Below are 21,238 nucleotides of genomic sequence, written 5' to 3' on the forward strand. Positions count from 1 at the left end.
CGGCGAGGTCGGTGTGGATCCGCTGGCGCTCCGGCCCCAGCCGCGGCTGCGATTCCCAGCCCGCGGGCCGGCGGAGAAGGGAAGCGGCGTAAGGGGCGGTGGGGGCGGGGCGGCGTCCGGCTCTGGGAGAGCTGGGGGAGGAGCGCGGCGGCGACGGCGGCGGCTGTGGAAGACGAGAAGGGGGTGGTGGAGCTCCTTTCCTCTTAGACCCGGGAGCGTCCGGGACGCAGAGCCCGGAACTGGGGGGGATACGGCGACTGTGGGGGCCCGACGTAGGTGAGGCTGAGAGTGCTGTGTTGAGGGGTTGGTGAGGATAAAGGGGGAACAGAGATGCACAGAACGAGCTTGAAGGAGGAGGGCACTGGGGGGAAGGGGTAGGTGTTGGGGGTTGGGGTACGGAGAAGAAGGGGACGTGAGCCCCTTGAGACATGGGATGCCCAACTGGTGAAAGGTTTCCAGGGTCAGTGGGGCGGGCCGAAGCACAGGTCCGAGTTGGAGTGTTTCCAGAGGCATAGGCCGGGAAAACAATGGAGTGTGGGGGGACTCTTGGTGTGACTGTGTCTGGGGTATTAGATTTTAAGAAACAACGAGAGATGGAAAAGAATGAAAGATGGATCGTTTGGGATGAGAAGTATAATGAATTGGGAATGCAGTAGGGATGCGTAAGGTCATCTGCGTGGGTGCCCGAGGTCCTTAAGATTTGGGGGTAAAGTGGGATTTGAAAATAAGGGCATTCTTGGAATAGGGGCGGGGGAGGGAACGGAAAATAAGGCAAAGCGGCAGAGAAATAGGTGTTGGGGGGCTTGAGTTAAAGCAGAAGGGTAGATCCAGTTAGAGTATAGGTAGGGTAGTTGGACTAGAGTGGCATCTTTCTAATTCATCCAGTATGATTGGGTTCTTTTAGAAGGTGGATCTTTCTCAGGCTTGACCCTCTGCTAAGAAGTACAAGATGCTTTTTTAAATAATTTGGTTATCACTTATAGTCCCGTTTCATTGATAAAGCATGCCTGTAATATCTATTTCTCCTTTCTTCAGCAGGTTACTATACATAATTTACCTGTGGTTAATGAAGCAGGAGAAGACAGAGCACCAAAAATAGGCATCTTGCTTTGACTCAGGTCAGTGATAATAAAGAGTTCAGGGTGTTTGTGGAAAATCAAGAGTTTGTTTTCATTTAGACCAAAAGGTGATGAATAGTCTAAATAAAATCGAAGTTATCTGTACTTTGTTAGAATTGCAGTTTCTCACTGAGAAATGTTCACATACCATCTGCTACTGGTTTTATACTTGTGGGAGAGAGTTTGGGAGCTGCCTTAAGAAATTCTTGATACTAATTTCAAATTACCAGGCTACTTATACCTTTCAGTTTGAATTAAAGTGATTTGAAAATATTGAGGGAAAGTATTTCTGGCATTATGATCTTTGCATATCCTTGATGCTTGGATTTCCAGACTAAATTTTGCACGGTATTACATAGAAGATTGCTGATTTTGAAATTGTAGTTACCATTATGTGTTCATAAATAGTCCATGTTAAACTTTTTATTTGTTGGGCATTAAGTTTTGCTGACTCATCTAAGATTTCTTGAAATTCATCAGTTTATATTTTTCATCTAGGTCTCGGACAGTAGCATTAGGCCACTTTATAAAGGTTTAAAAATAATCATCTGAATTGTCACTTAGGTGTTATAAAAACCGAACAAAGCAAGAAATGAGTGCAGAGTCCTTAGTGATAATGTGGCTCTTTCTTGACCTTTTCCAGTGGTCCAGGCAAGGTGCTGAGATTGTTTTGCATGCATTATTTCATTTAATTCGATCCTCACAATTCTTTCCTACTTTATAAATTAAGAGGTGAAATAAAATACTGAGGTCACAGAGTTAGTAAATAAAGCTGAATTCTCACCCAGCTCTTGGATGCCATTAAATCTTCATTGCCTGGTGGTCCTTCCTGCTTTTTCACTCCTCCAATCTTGGTTGTAGTACAAGCAGCACGAATTGGTTGAAACTTGAGTCTGCTATAATAATAGCGATTTAGATGAAGATTGGGGTAGTGGGCTACATCTGTAGAGTTTATTGAATGTTTACTGCTATGATTATCAGATCTTCTGGGTTCCTGATAATAGGGCTAAAATATCTTGCTAAGGGTTTGTCCTGTGAGCACTTAATTTTCTCTTTAGTCTAGTGTACGTTGAAGTACTGTTGCGTATGTGGCACTCTTCCTTGTAGAAGTCAAGACAGCCAGTTGTGAAACCAAAACCAATCCACTCTGGAAAACAATAGAAAACTGCTGAGTGCTCAAGTGCCCTCCAAACACCTGTTGAGTCCACAGTTGGTACTGGCATTATATCTAAATATAGACAAGATTGTCTTAGAAACCGGAGTGAAACAGCCAGAACTGAGAGAAACAGCTGGGGCCCAAGGGAGGAGCCATGGCCAAAACATCAGCACAGTCCCTGGAGGCTGATCCAGGAGTAGCAAAGGGCTACAGATACTAAATGGCAAGAGAGGAGGGAATTTTTATTTCTTCAATATTTATGTATTTTAGGCACTGAACTCTGTATGTTCTATATGTATTACCTTATAAGATCTTCAAGCAACCCTTAAAAGGTATTTGTAAGCATTATCCCCATTCTTCAGATGAGACTCAGAAAGATTAACTTGTACAAAGTCACTTAATAATGGCAGTGAAGGAAGTTTGTATATACTATTATTATTATTTTTTTTACTTTTAATTGCGGCTTGCAGTTTCCCACCGTAGAGCCACCATATTAAAATTTGGAACTTAAAAGTCACTTATTAGGATCCACTGTGTTTCTTTGTTAGAAGTAAAATTGGTGTTTTCAAAATCTTTCTACTTCCATTGGAGACTGGAAGGAAAAACTTGTTTGCTTTTTTTTTTCTTCCTGATTTAGTTGTTGGAAAGTAGAGCCCATTCATTATTTAGTGAATGACCTCTTATAGAATATAATTCAACTTCTTCAGTTGCCTGGTATGTATCTGTAGCAACATGAAAATGGCATGTCCATCCCTCTGTTCTCAGGTCTTGACTTCCAGGTAAGTAATCCAGGCTCTGGAGGATGACAGTGAAGCATGCCTGTTAAACACTCTTACCACTTCTCTTTGTATGTTTTTGCCACAAAAGTTTGACCATTGTTCTTGCTTGGTTAGTTTTAAAAAAATATGAGAAAATATACATAACATAAAAGTTAGCATTTAAACCATTTTTAAGTGTATAGTCCAATGGCATTAAGTACATTCACATTGCTGTGTAACCATCACCACCATCTATCTTCAGAACATTTTTATTTTTCTAAACCTAAATTCTGCACCAGTTAAACAATAACTCCCCATTCCTCTCTTCCCCCAGCCCCTGGCAACCACCATTCTACTTCTATCTTGATCTGTCTTTATGAAGGTGACTACTCTAGGTACCTCATATAAATGGAATCATAGTATTTGTCCATTCATGTCTAGCTCATGTCTTCAGGGTTCATCAATGTTTTAGCCTGTGTCAGGATTTCATTCCTTTTTAGGACTGAATAATATTCCATTGTATGTGTGTCTACCACACTTTGTCGATCCATTCATCTGTCAGTGGACTTGAATTGCTTTTACCTTTTCGCTATTGCAAATAATTCTACTGTGAACATTGGTGTGTAAATATCTGATTGAGTCCTTGCTTTCAGTTCTTTTGGATATATTCCTAGAAGTGAGATTTCTGGATCCATGTTAAAATTTTTGAGGAAGCTTGGTTACTTGTAAATGGTGGTTTTATTATGTGTTCACCTGAAGGTAGCACTTGGCCTTATGTTTGAGGGATGATGTTTCTTCTGCTGACTTTTTCTGTACTGTTTGCAGGACTCTGGTACTGGAAATGATTCAAAAGGAATGATTTACCCAGTTTTCATGGCTCTCTCTTGGCTTCTGCCTACTTATATTTATGTATCATGACATCTGGAAAACACATTAAAATACATTTCAACTTAGCAATAAAAGTACTTTTGAAAATCTTTTAGACATTTCAGGTGATGAAGAAAATGGGAATTTCTGTTCTAAAGTGTGAAATATATCCAGTGTGGAAAGAACCATTTGTTATATGCAGATCTTTCTAGTCACACCTATAAATGTGGGTAATCATCTTAAGAACATTATCTGTATGTGTATCTGAAGATTGTGTCAATAATGTAGAGCATTTTCAGTTTACTTTGCTGCCTTTGATTGAAATTCAGGGTACTTTTCTCATTTAACAGTGTTTTACATGTATGAGCTACTGGTTACTGCTTTTGGTATCACTTCTTCATTCGTTAAAAAAAGTTTGAGTGCCTGCTATATGCTTTAAATATTTCAAGAAGGTAGCTATAATACAGGAAGTAAAATTGGCTGAAGTCATTTGTTTGACTCCATTTTCTTTCCCTCCCTTCATATGTGAGAGAGTTGTCATATAGTACCAAATATTATAGGTTGAAATAGCTGTAGACTGACAGTGAACTATGTCTTAGGATGGGTCCGATCTCCCATTTCATTTTTTCTAAATGTCACAAGGAGGTTAATTATCCCTGCATCTTGCTTCTTGAGATTATTAAGTTATAAAGGGACTTCAGGCTCATGTGCCATTATTTGGGAGCCTCATAAGAGACCTGGCGAGCCCACAGTTACCTTGGAGATGGTCTGTTGGTTCTGAAATATTTCTAAAGATTTAAAGTTTGTAAACACATTTTCTTAGGATACTGGGTATTAAGGATTGGCCAGAGGCCAGCATTTAATTTCCATGTTCAAATCTACCATGGTGGCCTGTAGCAGTGGGTTCCTGAAATATATATCATCTTCTACACAGATTCTGCAGCAGTGCTAGGCCCTTAAAACATTCTGCAGTGTAGGGTCTGAGGCTATAGCCATTAGTTTAAAGGCAACTTCTGCAGTCATTGTTCTATGACTAATTTGTAGTTAAGGGTTACCTGGGAATTCTCACTAGTTCAATCCGTAAATAATAACCTTAGATTGCTGGTAAGGAGGATTTTTACATTACTTAATTAGCAAAATGACATGATTACTAGTTGTGGAAGGTGTGTGTGTGTTTGTGTGTTTTCTTTTTTAGAATTGGTTAAGGGGTATTGGGACTGAGAAGAGGGAGGTATGTGATGAGGCCATTATGTGATTGTAGATGAGTCATGATCAATAAGTGAAGATGTCTTTTGTTCTTGAAGATGCTGCCATTGGTGTTACTTCCTATTGACCTGTATAGGACTGAAAAGACCCCTTTGTAAAACTTGCAGTCTTTCTTCTCTTAAGTTTATGTGGTCTGTCCAGTAGTAAATGATTTGCTATTGTTTTAAGGCTACTGCCAGTAGTAGAGCAATACTTTAAATATCCGCTTGGTCTCCGATTACATGCCAGTGTGGTCAGCTCACTACTGGCTCATCCTGGTTATCTTTTACTGTTACATTGATTCAAAATGTGCATTAGCGTGTGGTGGAAGTGACTCTTCTGCTAACTTTGGTTATCCTCTTACATCTTTATAGTAAATTGCCTTCATAGCTTACCTGCATATCCTGCACAAGCCCTCAATACAAGGGTTTCATCATAAGAAGCTCCCTCACGTTCGATGAAAACAGTGAAACTTGTCTGCTTGTCTGTGACTAACATGGAATGACAAGAAGCTAAAGTAGGGTACCTGAGTGGTAGGTGGTACAGAACCACCTCAGATTAAATTAACCATTGAGTTTAGACACAAACTTGATGTTTTGTTATGGCTTGCTAGTCATTACCTACTAGGTTTCTTGAGATGGTGACCTAATTCCTTGTTAAGTGGACAATGCTTCAAACAAGGCTTAGTTGGGTAATCTTTGCTTCTGTCGCTATCCAAAGGCTGTATTTAATGTTAGTCTTTTACAAGTTGATATTTGACATTTGTCCTTGGTCCATCTGCCCATAATGTTATGTTGATCCTATAAGTTAGACTACAAGGTATTATTATGTGATGTCATGTAATTTGGGAGCGCATGAAATAATGCAGCAACAATGATGACAAAATTTGTGTTTGGGCATCTAATTCGATGAAGTAGAAAAAGCTCCTGAAAAAGGCACTATTTAGTGCCTTCATTCTGATTGCTTGTTAACTGAAACCTTAACATTTAAGTAAGATTGAGTAGAATTCAATTTTTATATGATTACATTTTTGATTGGGCAGTAATGCTGAGAACACATCACCCTTTCACACTCTACACATTATGAAATAGCCCCAAGTATATCATTAAACTTCTTGTCAGCTTGAACTTTTTGATCCTTGAAATGTGGATTTCAAGTATCAAATGGTGTTAGTTATTATCAGGCTAATACAGATAGCATACACACACACACACACACACATATTTTTATGGTTATATTATTTTTTTAAGGGCAAGGCAGTCCTTGGTTGACCTCACGGATTGCAAGGACCTTGTCAGCTTACAATCCTTATTTTTTTATTTATTATTATTATTTTTTTTATGCCTACAGCACCTGGTCTTCCTAGGTGGTCTCCTATCCAAGCTAAGCAAGGCCTGACCCTGCTTAGCTTCCGAGATTAGATGGGATCAGGTTTGTTCAGGGTAGCATGGACGTAGACTGATAGTATATTTACAATATTCCCATATTGTAATATCTTTCTTCTAATTTCTTATTAATGTAAAGAAGCTATATAACATGTTAGTTAAGAGCACAAATCTGTCAGTCATATTACATAGAAGTTGCTAATAAGTTGGATTATAGATAGCTGGACATAAAGTTGTTGGGGAGAGGGGTTATGAAGGTACTGTATTTTATCAACATTAAAAAAAAAAGCTCAAATCTGGTGCACTGACCCGGCATTGTTTGTTAGTTTGTTTATTTTTTTAATTGAAGAAATGATTTAAAACCTCCCCCTCCCCCCCGTCTACCTCCTCCATCCCCTCTACCCTCTGGTAACCACTAGTCCACTGTCCATGTCCAAGTGTCTCTGTTTGTCCTGTTCATTTGTTGCTTTTAGGTTTATATCCCACATATAAGTGATATCATGTGATTTTCACCTTTTTCTGTCTGGCTTATTTCTCTTAATATGATTATTTCAAGGTCCATCCATGTTGTTGCAAATGGCAGTATTTCATCTCTTCTTTTTTTTTCTTTATTTATTTTAATTAGTTTCAAGTATACAGTACATTGGTTAGACGTTTATATAGTTCATAAAATGATCCCCCCAATTGCTCCCTCCTTCCCCTGACCCTCCACCTAGCCAATGTATTAATGCTAACTGCATTTCCTATGGCTGTCCATCCCATCCCCATGACCATCCATCAGCTACTAATTTGTACTTCTTTAACCCTTCACCCTATTCTCTCAGCCCCCCAAATTCCCCTCCCCTCTGTCCGTTACCAAATTGTCCACTATATTTGTGAGTCTGTTTTTGATTAGTTTGTTCTTTTTATTCCTTAGATTCCTCATATAAGTGAAATCATATAGTGTTTATCTTTTTCTGTGTGACTTAAATACCTTCTGGGTCCATCAAAGCAATATCTTTTTCCATCTCCTTCCTTTTAGTCTGTGTATGTCTTTTAATCTGAAGTGAATCTCTTGTAGGCAGCATATGTAGGGGATTGTTTTCTTTAGCTTTCAGCCACTCTGTCTTTTGGTTGGAGCACTTAATTCTTTTCCATTTAAGGTACTTATTGATAGGAATATAGTTGTTACCATTCTTTATTCCTGTTTTTGATACTTGTTTTTTCTTCTTAAAGAAGTCCCTCCAACATTTCCTGTAATATTGGCTTGGTGGTGAAAATTCCTTTAGCTTATTTTTTGTCTATGAAGCTCTTTATCTGTCCTTCAACTCTAAATGATAGCTTTGCTGGATACAGTATTCTTGGATGTAGATCCTGGGTCTTCATCCTGTTGGAAAAATTTTTGCCAAGCCCTTCTGTCCTGCATAGTTTCTTTTGAGAAATCAACTGCCAGTCTTATGGGTGTTCCCTTATAGGTAACTATATGTTTTTCTCTTGCTGCTTTTAATATTCTTTCTTTGTATTTAACCTTGGGCATTTTAATTATGATGTGTCTTGGTATGGGCCTCTTTGGATCCCTGATTTTTGGAATTCTCTGAGCTTTCTGAGGTTTTATGTCCATTTCCTTCACCAGATTAGGGAAGTTTTCCATCATTATTTCTTCAAACCGCTGTTTTAACATCTTGATTTTCTTCCGTTACGCCAATCACATATTTGGACCCTGACTAATATCCCATATAGTCCTTAAATTATTTTTATAGTCTTGGCATCTTATCTCTTGCCATTCTGATTGCGTGTCTTTGGCTTTGCCATCCTCTAGATAGGGCATTTGATCCTTTTTTAAATTCACTTTGTTTATTCCTTTGTTTATTCCATTTAATATACTTCTCAACTCAGATAATGTGTTCTTCATTTCAGACTGGTTCCCTTTTGTACTTTCCATTTCCATTTTTATGTTTTTTATCTCTTTGTCGAAGTTCTCACTGAATTTATCTACACTTCCCATTGTAGTTCATTGAGCATCTTTATAACCTGTGTTTTGAATTCTGCATCTTTTAGATTACTTGACTCCATTATATCCAGAATCTGTTCTGTTCTGTTATATGGCTTTTGCTTCTTTGTCTTCCTATTTTGGCTGCCTTTCCGTGTCTGTTTCTATGTACTAAGCAAAGCTTCTAAGTCTCCCAGTCTTATTAATATGGATTTGTGAGGTAGATGTCCAGTGGCACAGTCCAGAGAGGGGTTCAGCTGCAGGCCAAATTTAGCCCACGCCTCTACCCCTCCAGGGCCACCTGTTAAGATTCAGCAAGCAACCCATAGATGCTGTGCTTATAGTTGCCTCAAAAGGCCATGCTGGAAACCAAGGCCAACTGCCTCCAGTGTGAGTTCAGGTGCTGCTCAGCAAGGAGCACCTGACTCGCTGAGGATATACCTGGATGTGGCTTGGGTGCAGCCACAAGTTGGGGGAGGCGGGGTTTCAGGGACTCCTCTGGACTGAGTGACCTCTGTTAATTTAGTTTGATGACTCTCAGCTATGTGTCCGTGCATTTGTTGTGAGTAAAGTTTAGACTCTGTCAGTGTTGATAACTTTGCTTTTAATTGATGCCCCCAAATCAAGAAATTAGAAACACATAAGCAAAAATCAGTTTATCTTTGGCAGAAATAGTATAGTAAGTCCTTACTTAATTTTGTTGATAAGTTCTATGATGTTAAGTGAAGCGATGTATAACAAAATCATTTTAACATAAGCTAATTGATATAAACAAGAGTTAAGTTCCTATGGTATCTCATCAACATTATAACAAAATGGTGTTGAACGATAGGACGTTATTTGAAGACCTGCTGTGGTGCCATCTAGTTATAGCTGAGATTTAGATCATCTTTCTTTATTCTACTCTGTTATGAGACATATGTTATAAATAACACAATTTTTGAAAACTGGGTCAGAGAAGCCTACTTTTTATGTTTACTGGTATGCAGTTGATGTATTGTCATGTTTTTATGCTTATTACAACTTGGTTATACGGGCTAGTCAAAAGAAGATAAATGAGAATAAAAGATCAAAGTAATTACTAATTAGAATTTTACAATGTAGTCAGGATTATACCATCTTGAACTGATGAGTATATTTTGCTAGTTTTATAGGTAGATGTAGTCTTTTCATTATTTCATGTTTTGGAGTGGAGCAGTAGCTTTAAGCAGAATGACAGAAAACTGTATGCAAGTCTAAATTTGGTTATTTTCTTGGAAAAGGCAGCAAAGTGGGGGAAGTGTATGCTTTCAGGAACTGGCGATTATTCATATCCTTCCTGAATTCCCCCACCGTGCTCCCAAGCTTTCTTTTATTTGCCTCAGCTTCGAACTCTCCTGTCTTTTGTGATGCCTCTATACCTTTGCCTAAACTTTGCCTGGAATGTCTTCTAAGTCTATTGGTGACTTGCCTTCCTGAAGTCTCTCAGGCAGGCCAAACACTCCTTTTGGGCTTTTTAATCTGTTATATACTTTCATAATAGTACTTATCTTAGTGTACTTTTAAAAATGCACTTTAATTTTTTTAAAGCAGTGCCTGTGCATGGTAAACAGACTTGAATAGTACAGTAGTAAATGGTGAAAACAATTTCCTCAGTTCTTCCCAAGGCAATCACTGATAGTACTTTCTCTTCTGTATCTTTCCACAGTTATTCTCTGCTGATACAAGACTTTTTATAGTGTATGAATTGCTTATTTTTCTCTTTTTTATTGCAAAGTAATTTTTGAATATTGAAAAAATTCATGCATATGGAAATACGTAGAGTGAAAAGTGAAAGGTCCTTGATCCTTAACATTATTCCTTCTCATATAATAACTTTCCTCAATAACATTCCTCTCTCCAGAGGTAATCCTGTTATAAGCCCTTTTCAGATTGTTCCAGTTACATTTACATATTTATATAAAACATTTTTTTGTATGGTTATTTTTATGATTTTTATATATTCTGTAACTTAATATGTATTGGAGATTTTTTTTTCACATCATGTATGTACAGATCCATTTTATTTTAACCTCTGCATGGTATTTGTTCCATAATATACATATACCATTTTATTTAACCATTTCCCAATTAATGGATACACACAAACATCTATTATTTACTTTCTTGCTCATTAAATTACTTCAAAAAAAATCTTTACCAATTTACACTCCTACTACTAATTGTGAATAATAAACTTACACACTTACAACATTGGCTATTATTTGATTAATTAAAACACTTTTTCCTGATCAATGCTTCAATGAACACTTTTTTATATTCTTGTTGGACATATGTGAGTGTTTCTCTAGGTTCCTGGAAGTGAATTTCTGAGTGAAAACATACATTCTTCTAAAAATTTTGTTGAATACTGCCAGATTGCTTTTTTTAAAAAAGCCTTTATTTTGAAATAATTTTGGATATGCAGAAGGGTAAAGATAGTACAAAGAGTTCTCATATACTCTTCTCCCAGCTTCCCCTAATGTTAACATATTTCATAACCGTAGTACATGTTATCAAAACTAAGAAGTTAACATTGGTATGATAGTATTAAACCATAGACTTTATTTGGATTTCCCCAGTTTTTTCACCAATGTCCTAAAAATTTGTAGGATCCAATTCAGGATGCCACATTGCAGAGAGCCATCTCGTCCCTTTAGTGTCCCCCAGTTTGTGACAGTTTCTCAGTTTTTCCTTGTTTTTTTCATTACCTTGACACTTTCAAAGGGTACTGGTCAGGCATTGTAGAATATCCCTAAATACAGATTTGTCTGATGTTTTCTCATGACCAAACAGAGGTCATGGATTTTAGGGAAGAAGACCACAGTGATATTGGCTCTTCTCACTGCATCATATCAGGGGGTAGATATCAATATGTCGTATTACTGACCATGTTAATCTAGGTGACTTGATCGAGGTGGTGTCTGCCAGATTTCCTTACTGTAAAATTTCTGCTTTTCTCTTTCCACACTCTATTCGTTAAAAGCCAGTCACTAAGTCTAGCCCACACTTATTGGGAGGGGAATTAAGTTCTATCTCCTGGAGGGAGAAGTATCAAAGAGTTTGGACACATGTTTAAACCTCTTCAGTAATAAATAAATGTTTTAGGGAGATACCTTGAGGCTATGCAAATATGCTATTTCTCGTTAAAAGTTCCACCTGTTAATTTTAGCATTCATCAGTGGATCTTGCCTGCAGCAGTTATTACTGTGGTATTCTAATGATTATTTTCCATTTCTCTCATTCTACATTTATTAGACATTTCTGCAAGGAGACTTGTACTTTGTCCCCCATTTATTTATTTAATAATTTATTTACATCACTTTGGACTCATGGACATTTATTTTGTTCTTTGGATTATAACATTATTTACTTTCTTGCTCACTAAATTACTTCAAAAAAACCTTTACCAATTTGCAATCCTACCAGTAATTGTGGATAACAAACTTATGCACTTATAACATTGGCTGTTATCTGATGAATTAAAACACTTTGATTTTCCTGATTAAATGTGAGGTTGAGTGTGTTTTATATGTATATTGATTATATTTCTTTGTGCATTGTCTTTTTGTATACTGCCCATTGTTTTTTTTTTTTTTAATGGAGTCACCTTTATTATTTATTTATTTTATTTATGGTGACTTTGGTTAACGAAATCCAATAAGTTTCAGCTATATACTTTAACACACTGCCCATTTTTAAGTCAGGTTTTTTGTTTTATAGAAGTTTTTACTATAAAACAAAAATTTACTATAAAACAAAAAATTTTTTTTCCTTTTGAGAAGAAAATGCTTTCTTTCTCTTTTTTAAGTTACAAAAGTAGTACGCTTATTGTAAAACATGTATAAAAGTGAAAAGGGAACATCTCTTTACCCTCTCTTCAGTTTCATTCCCTATGCATAGTACTCTTCTTACCCCACTGGCTAACAGTTTGATATTTTTCCTCCCAGAACTTTTTCTGTATATTTGTCAAATGTATACTTGTATATATGCAGTTGTGTGTGTATATATATAAATGCATACATTTTTGATACAAATGGGATCATAGAATATTTTAATTTTTGCTTTTATCAGTTAACAAATCAGAATCCTATGTTTCAGTGTCTTTCTGTCACGGAATTATAAGCTCCTTTGTACAGAGACTGATTCTTCCCACTATAAAGGTATTCTTTTTCTGTTTAAATGATACCATCATCCATCTATTTGCTCATGACAGAATCATTTTATTTTTTAACAAAGTTTTATTGGTGCTTACTGTCTGTCTGATATACATGATTGAGTTAGCATAAAAATCTTTGCCTGCATGTATCTTATATTCTAGCAGTGCAATGCAGATACTAAGCAAAGGAGTAAAATGTTTAATATTTCAGTTGGTGATAACTGGGATTGAAAAAAACCATAAAACAAAAAACAAAAAAGGAGATAGGGATTCTCTGTGAGCATATGACTGTGTGTGTGTGTGGTGGCAAGGGTGGTGCAGAAAAGAGAAAGGTGGCAAGGGAAGGCATTGTTGAGTAAGTAATATTTGAGTAAAGACTTAAAAGTCATCTTTGGTTTCTTTCTCTTCCTAATACCTTACATCAGATGTATCTCCAATTCTTGTTGATGTCATCTTCAAAATATATCTCAAACCCATTCACCAAATAGGTGCAGTGATTTGGCAGTAAGAGTTTGTGAAATTTTCCTTATGATTGTTTTAATATTCTCAGTAAATTAATCAAAACTCTCAGTTGAGAGTGAGGGTGGGGAGGAGGTGATGGAGGTTTGTGGAAAGAGGAGGTGTGAAATTGTTCAGGAGAGTGGGAGAATGGCTGCAGCGGGGAAATATTTTATGATTGCCAGGTGGCATTAAGGGCCCCTTGAGGTTTGTGGTCATGCATTTAAAGTGAGATTAGTCAGTATGGTTTTTTCCTCCAGCCACATTCAGCTACAGGAATGTATGTTTGGAGTGGATTTAACCAGAGAGCGGTTAACCAAGATAGTAGAACAAAACTCCAGAGGGTCAAAGAATAGAGGATATATGCAAAGGAGTGATTATTATAATATACGTGGAATTTAAACAAAGTATGGAGGGGAGGGCCTGAAGTGGCTAAGAGATGGTGCAAAGATGGTAGAATCAATGAACTGAAGGTCCTGATGGGATCAAAAGGTGTTGGAATTTGGGTATGTGAAAGATGGAGCTATAAAGTAGTAGATTGTGGTCAGACAGTGAGATACAGAAATTGAGATCATGGAGACATTCATGGGATGCATGTGTGAAGGCCAAGATCACTGGGGACAAGGAATTCAGAGAGATGGGATGTTAGATCATTTATGTGAAATCACTGAGACTTAAGACAAGAGCAGTGTTGTAGAGAATCACAGTATTAGGGTTCTCCAGAGAAAAAGGTCGAATAGGATAGCTCTATCCCTCCCTCGCTCTCTCCCTCGTCTATATCTATATCTAATATATCTAGAATGAAATTTATTATAAGGTTTGACTCATGAAAAGACAGAGAGAGGGAGAGAGAGAGAGAGAGAGAGAGCGCGCGAGCACACATGCGCGAGCAAGAACAAATTTTCTCTTCCTCTTTTGGTTCTTTTCATGCCCTCAGTGGATTGGATGATACCCACATTGGGGAGGGCCATCTGCTTTACTCAGTCTGCTGATTCAGATGCTAATCTCATCAAAAAACACTCTCACAGACACATCCAGACATGTTTAGCCAAGTATCTGGGCATCCCGTCTTTTAGTCCAGTTGACACGTAGAGTTTTCACATGATATTCAAAATAGAAGTATTTTAGGGAAGAAAGAAGGAGACTGATTTGGAATCATCAGTGAGGAGCAAGGGCACTTTCCTCACTTGCAGGTTCAGTGTGAAGAGTGGGGAAAGATAGCTTTCACCACTTGAAAGCTGTGAGCCAGAGGAGTATGGCCTCAAGGGAGAACCAGGTTTCAATTAGAATTAGAAGTTGAAGGGAATGTTCAGAGTAGAGGTTGAAAATGTAGGGCACAGTGAAAGGGTTTCAAAATTTGGAGAGAGGTAGCACATGAGGACAGAGGAGGGGACGTGTAAAACTATGTGGAGATTAGAATATGAGAAGTCTGGGAATTCTTTTGATGGACAGTGTAAGCAGATAACATGAAGAGGTTAGATCTGGTTGACAGCAGGCAGGTACTAGAGATGAGAGTGTAAGTGCTGGGAGGGAAGGAAAGTTGAGCACTAGAGCCTGGGAAGAACATTTTTTATTTTTTATTTTTAACAATTTTTTTAAACAAAAAATTGTATATGAGGTGTACAATGTGATGTTTTGATACACATAGACACAATGAAATGATTACTATAGTCAAGGCAATTAACATATTTTTTTCACAAGTCACTTTTTCCGTGTGTGATGCAAGTACCTGAAATGTACTCTAAGCAAATTTCCAGTATTCAATAGAATATTATTAACCGTAATCATTATGTTGTATGTTAGATCTTTAGACTTGTTCATCGTACATAATTGCAACGTTGTACTCTTTGACCCGCATCTCCCCTTTCCCCCACTTCCCTGCCGCTAGTAACCACCATTCTACTTTTCTACTTCTGTATGTTTGACCTGTTTAGATTCTACATATAAGTGAGATCATGTAGTTTTTTTCTTTCTGTGTCTTATTTCACTTAGTATAATGTCTTCTGGATTCATCCAGTTGTTGGAAATGGCAGGATCTTAAGAAGGATATTCTTATTTTAAGTCCTTGGACCTTTTACTTAGGTATCTATCCATGGTGGGGAGGGATGTTTCACTAGGGGAAGGGGTTCTCCTTTGGTGAATCCTGTGGGCTCTGTCTTGATGACTGCATAGTAATGATTTTTGCTTTAATTCTTATTGTGTCTGATACCTTTTTGGATCATTTTGCTTTAAGTGTATCTTGGTAATCTGTACTTAGGTGGATTTAAAAAAATAAATCTGATAGCCTGCCTTTTGACATGTTTAATCTTTTTATATTTAATGTGATTACTGATACTTTTAGACTTATTTCTGCCATTTTAGTTTATACTCATTTTTTTACGATGCATTTTACTCACTTTCTGCTATATGTACAGCCTTTTCTTCTTCTACTGATTTTCAGTTGAATGTTCTATTTCTCTTTTTAGTAGTTAACCTTTAGATTTTTAACATGGCGTACACACTGAACTTTAAAATTAATATCTCTGCCTTTTTGAACAATACAAGAACCTTAGAATGCTTTAAATACCTGTCTGTTTTGATTATTTGCTATTTTAGTTTTACCATAAATCTTGCTTACTGTGAAATATTTCAAATGCACAGATAAAAAATGGAAAATTCAGCACTTCCCCTTATCCATGATTTTGCTTTCCATGGTTTCTGTCAACCATGGTCAACTATGGTCTAAAAATATTAAATGGAAAATTCCAGAAATAAACAATTCATACCTTTTAAATTCTGTGACATTTTGAGTAACGTGATAAAATCCTGAGCCCTCAGCTCCATCCAGACCAGGATGTGAATCATTTCTTTCTTGAGCGTATCCATGCTATATACACTACCCTCCTGTTAGTCACTTAATAGCTGTCTTGGTTATCAGATCCACTATCATGGTATCTCAGTGCTTCTGTTCACATAACCCTTATTTTACTTATTAATGACCCCAAAGCGCAAGAGTAGTGATGCTGGCAATTCAGATATGCCAAAGGGAAGCCATTAAGTGCTTTCTTTAAGTGAAAAGGTGAAAGTACTCGATTTAAGGAAGAAAAAAGAATTGTATGTTGAGATCACTAAAATCTGTAGTGAGAACAAATCTCGTATCCATGAAATTGCCTAATTTATAAATTAAACTTTATCATAGGTATGTACATATAGGAAAAAACATAGTATATATAAGATTCAATGCTGTCTGTGATTTCAGGCATTCACTAGGGGTCTTGGAATATATCCTCCTGCCAATAACGGGGGACTAATGTAATATAGAAACACCTATGTACTCACCACAGTGCTTTGTCTTATCTTAATTATGCCAATTTGCTTCATATCTTTTAATTTATTTTCTTATTGTGGAAATTTTTAACATTCCATGCATGTGGAAAGAATAATATAATGAACTTCCATGTACCCTCGCCTAGCTTCAGCAATTATCAGTATTTTTTCTATTCTTAGTTTCATCTGTCCTTCCCACTCCTTTCTTTTGATTAATTGGTTTGGGTACTGTAAACATGATCCATCCTTGTCTAAAAGTTCTCCATGAGCCTTTCATCTAATGGTTTTTAACAGCCAATCCAATGATTGCTGAAATATGGTTTATATAGGAGAGGCAGAATAAATGCTTTGGTTCTTTCTCTTCATCAATGTTTAGAGTAATGAAATGCATTAGTGCCCTACTAACCTCCAAAAGTGAGCAATGAGTTTGTTTGTTAGAGTGCGATTATGGATTAATGGATTTTTTAGGTATTTAATATATTTCAGGCTCTGTAAACAATATTCTTATCGGTGTTCATATTGTCCCATCTTAGTCCAGTGGGAACCCATTTAAGTAGGCTCCTGCGTCGTTAAGAAGACCTCAGTTGTTTTTGATAGCTTTCTTGCTTTTAGACAGAAGAAAATGCCCTAGGCTCATTCATTTATTTCCTTCCATAAACCTGGAATCAGCCATTTCTTTAAGGATCCCTGGTTTCTTTTATTGGGAAATGGTATTTAGAGACCACAGTTTAGGCATCAGATTTGTAAAAAAGAAAACATGGCAGTTATGTTGCCCTCCTTCCTTTCCCAGGGGTAGCTACTACAGCATTCAGTGACAATTAAGCCCTTGAATGCTTTTAAATCTTTAACTATGTGTATATACACAAAGTATATAGAATATTTAATTGGTTCTAAGATGCATATTTTCTCCCCCTTCCCCCATTTAATCTCTGAATTTGTGATGTGTTTTCCAATTGATTATAGTTTAATTGGCAATTTTTTCTTAGTGGTTTGTAAGATAGTGATGTGCCATTTTATCTGTGACTTCTTGCCTGATCATGCTGGCTGGAACCTCTTGTACCAGATTGAAGGGAAGTGGTGAGATTAGATAGCCTTTGTCTTTCTGATCTTAGGGGGAACACCATCTTGTTTTTAAATCTTTTAGAATGTCTTTTTCAGAATGTTATTTCATATTTTTGAGGTATGGTCTCTGCTGCATGAGCTGATTTCCTCATGGAGGTTTGCTTCTTTGTGTTTGCTATTTTTTTAAACCTTGAACTTAAGTCCTGTGTATCTCAGATTGTGGAAACATCTTTACTGTGTAGTTGCTCATTTGCTTCTGCTGTGTTCCTATTTCATTCTTTAGTTCTGAACCTTATTTATGATGAAATGCCAGCTTGGGGTTTCTGTAGCACATGTATAGGGTGAATTTAGACTCCACATCTCTGAATAGTGCAGGCCTGGGGTCCCATTTTCTTAGTAACTTTTTCCATCTCTAGGCTTAAGTGCAATGCTTATTCTTTTTTCAGTTAGTGATCTGAGTGTTTCTATATCCTTTTTCATGTATGGAGTAGTCCTTTGTGTTTCTTGAATTTATACCCAGCTCCAACTTGTTGTGGGCTTGGCACAGGGCCTATGGCCTAGATTCCTTTGCAACTTCTAGGCATTCAGGCATCTGTCTGGTTCACATATTCCTGTTTATCATTTAGCTTCATCTTTGGACTACTGTATAGCCTTTTAAGTGAGCTCTCAAATTCCACTCCTGTACTCCTAATGATCCATTCTCAAAGCAGTCATCATTTATTTGCTCTAGATTTTAGTGCCTTTGTTGTCTGCTTCCTCTGGCACCATTTCTACTGTCTAGTACTCTGGCTTTCAATTTCCCCTAATGTCCTAGTCTCCCACTCACCTAAGGGCCTTTGTACTTGTTATTCCCTCTGTCTGGAATATTCTTCAGCACCACCACTTCTTCCTTTGTCATTGCCTACTCATCTTTGGGATCTTATCTCAGTTATTACTTCCTGAGAGAAGTCTTTCTTGATCCCTCAGATTGGTTTAGGTTTCCTTGTCCTTGTTTATTTCATAGCATCCTGAGCTTTCTTTTCACAGCATTTATCACAGTTTCTCACTAAAATGTAAACTATCAGAGAGTAGGGACTTTGTCTTGCTTATCACTGTTATTTCCAGCACTGAGAAGAGTGCTCGTACAAGTAGACATTCAAAAAATAGTTAAGTGAATGAATATATTCATTTGAGCAGTTTCCTGCATTAGACTATAAGCTATGAGAGGATAGGACATTAGAGTATTTCCCAGTGCCTAGTACAGAATCTGGCTTGATATAGAAGCCCAATAAATATTTGGTGACTGATTGACTGACTGAACAAATGAATGAAAGAGATAAGTGCTTTTAGATAAGGATGGAGGCCACACTAGGGTCAGTTCATAAAGAATTTTATTTGTACTGCTTGAGGAGCCTAAACTTTAGACTGGATAGTTTTAAGCAGGAGAGTGACATGAGCAGGTTTATAGTCGATCTAGAAGGATCCCTTCAGCAATTACGTGGAGGATGGTTGGAATATTATAAAGCTATTGCTGTAATCCAAGGAAGAGGTTAAGTCCTGACGTAAGGTAGTTGGAATGGAGAAGATAAATTTTTTAAAAAATTAGAAATATGCTAGACATGATTGGATTAAGATGGGGGAATTAAAGGGAAGAATCTACCATAATTTTCTGGATTTCTTGTTTAGGAGACTGAGTAACACCTCCCACCTAGAGTAATCACTATAAGAAGGGCAGGTTTGGGGGTCGATGACTTTGAGACATGTTCATTCTTTTTTAACATGAGAAATCGGGATAATTTTATTGATTGTTGGTAGATTAGTTTGATTATGGATATTCTTTATTTTCTTCACACATACTTAATTTTTTATAAATATAAAACCCACCCACCGCCTTATTTTATAGAAAATAATTTGAGTTAAGTGGTTCTTTTACTAGGGACATGTTCAGTTTGAGTTTCCTAATGTACATTCAGTTGGAGATGTACATTAGGTAACATGGAACTCGGTTGAGAAGTTCTATTGCTGTACTGTTCCCTACAGTTTCAATCAAAACAACCTGATGATTTTGATTTTTGTGTCTGAGACTGTTTCAGCATGTTTGTCTCCAGTCCTTGCAAAGGTGTTCTGGATTTTTCTTCCCTTTGTTTTTGTCTTTCCTCTTTATTCTGCCCTTGCTATATAGACTCAAGGGCTTCCTACATTTTGACCCCTGCATTTTCCCCACGTCCACATGTATTTTTCTCTCTCTTTTGTTTTTCTCAAGGATCATTTATTTTTTTCCTTTTATTTCGGTTTTAGGGTTCATTTTTATCAAAGCTATATGTGTACATAGTTTGTAGAATCAAATAGTTCTGTAAAGTTTGTTTAAAAAGAAAAAGCACCTTTCTCCTCTTATTGCCCTTTACTCAGAGGCGCTGTATCTTTTTTAAAGATTGGTATTTATCTCCATTTCTCTAAATAACATGCTCATCTTGCTATTTTGGTACCATCAGTTGTAAGATGAACCATTATTTTGTATACTGTTAAAAAGGAGAAATAAGCCCAAGATGGGTAGTCTATAAGAGGCCCTGCATGGAGCTGGGAAACTGCATGAGAATGTAAACGAAAAATAAACCTACCACACAAAAAGGAAAAGCATGTCTTAACCCTGGTGTTGTTTAGGAGGGGTAAAAACTTTCTTGGGAGTTTGAACTGATTCTCAAGTCTAAATTCACACTACTTATGTGGTACAGAAATCTCAAGCAGAGACTATTTAAAGGTTGGTTCAGGTTGGTAGTGTTATAGATGCTTGGAAGAAACAAATACAATTGTAAGATGTCATCAATTGTGTCTGGATTTCAGGGATGTTAAAATATGAAATAAAAAGGCATCTTAGAATCAGTGAAATATGGTATCATGTTCCAGACACTGTTCTTGGTGTTAGAGATGTAGCTGTGAACAAAACAAACATCCCTATCCTCACTGAGCTTATATTCTGGAGAAAGGAATATTTAGACAAAAGAAAAATATATATAATGTGCCAGATGTTGCAGATATGTAAATAACATGATGACTAAACATTGACCATTGGATTTAGCAGTTTGGAAGTGGTTGCTGATTTTGACAGGAGGATAAACTTTGGTGGAAAAATCAGGAAGCAAAAGCCTGTTGGGGTGATTCTGAAAGAAAAAGGGAGGAAAGGAATTTGGAGACAATGAACATAGCTTCTAGTTTTGCTATCATGGAGAGCAGAGAAATGGATACATAGCTGGAGGGGAAATTGGAGTTAAGAGTTGCCTTTTAAAATGGGAGAAATAATTGTACATCTGAAAGGAACATAATGTTGTATGTCAATTATACCTCAAAAAAAACTTAAAATGGGAGAAAATAAGAGTGTGTTTATATAATGGTGATGGGGATGATCTAGTAGAGAGGGAAACAGTGATGATGTAGAAGGGAGAATAGGGAATGGCTGGGCACTAGGGTTCGAGATCTGGTATTCAGGTGAAGGCATTAGCCTTAGACAGGAGCAGTGAGTTCAACCACAGAAAATACCAGGAAGGAAGACAAGGCAAATGAAAACTGATGCTGACAGTGTTGATGATTGCTTCCTATTTCAACGAGAAAAATGGAAGGAATGCAGCAGCTGAGAGTGAAGTTGGGGAGAGGTATTGATGGCTTGAAGAGAGAGGAAATGACTTGAAATTGACCTATAAGGGAGTGGGAGAATGAATGGATA

The 21,238-nt window shown here is 37.1% G+C and overlaps 1 protein-coding gene across 4 annotated transcripts in view; it reads left to right on the forward strand.

Moving 5' to 3' along the window:
- Positions 1-135: 135 nt before the first annotated feature.
- SPATS2 (spermatogenesis associated serine rich 2) overlaps positions 136-21,238 on the forward strand; it is a 91,228-nt gene continuing 70,125 nt past the window's right edge. The window contains exons 1-3 of one of the 4 annotated variants that reach the window (XM_023535446.1): positions 136-276; positions 1,036-1,118; positions 2,545-2,606. The gene's annotated coding sequence lies outside the window, so the exon portion shown is untranslated. The remainder of the gene's footprint in view (positions 277-1,035; positions 1,119-2,544; positions 2,607-21,238) is intronic. The other 3 variants (XM_023535447.1, XM_011368279.2, XM_011368280.2) reach the window with 3 other exon arrangements.

The sequence above is a fragment of the Pteropus vampyrus genome, unplaced genomic scaffold (genome assembly GCF_000151845.1).
Source record: "Pteropus vampyrus isolate Shadow unplaced genomic scaffold, Pvam_2.0 Scaffold140, whole genome shotgun sequence".
Classification (NCBI taxonomy): Eukaryota; Metazoa; Chordata; class Mammalia; order Chiroptera; family Pteropodidae; genus Pteropus; species Pteropus vampyrus.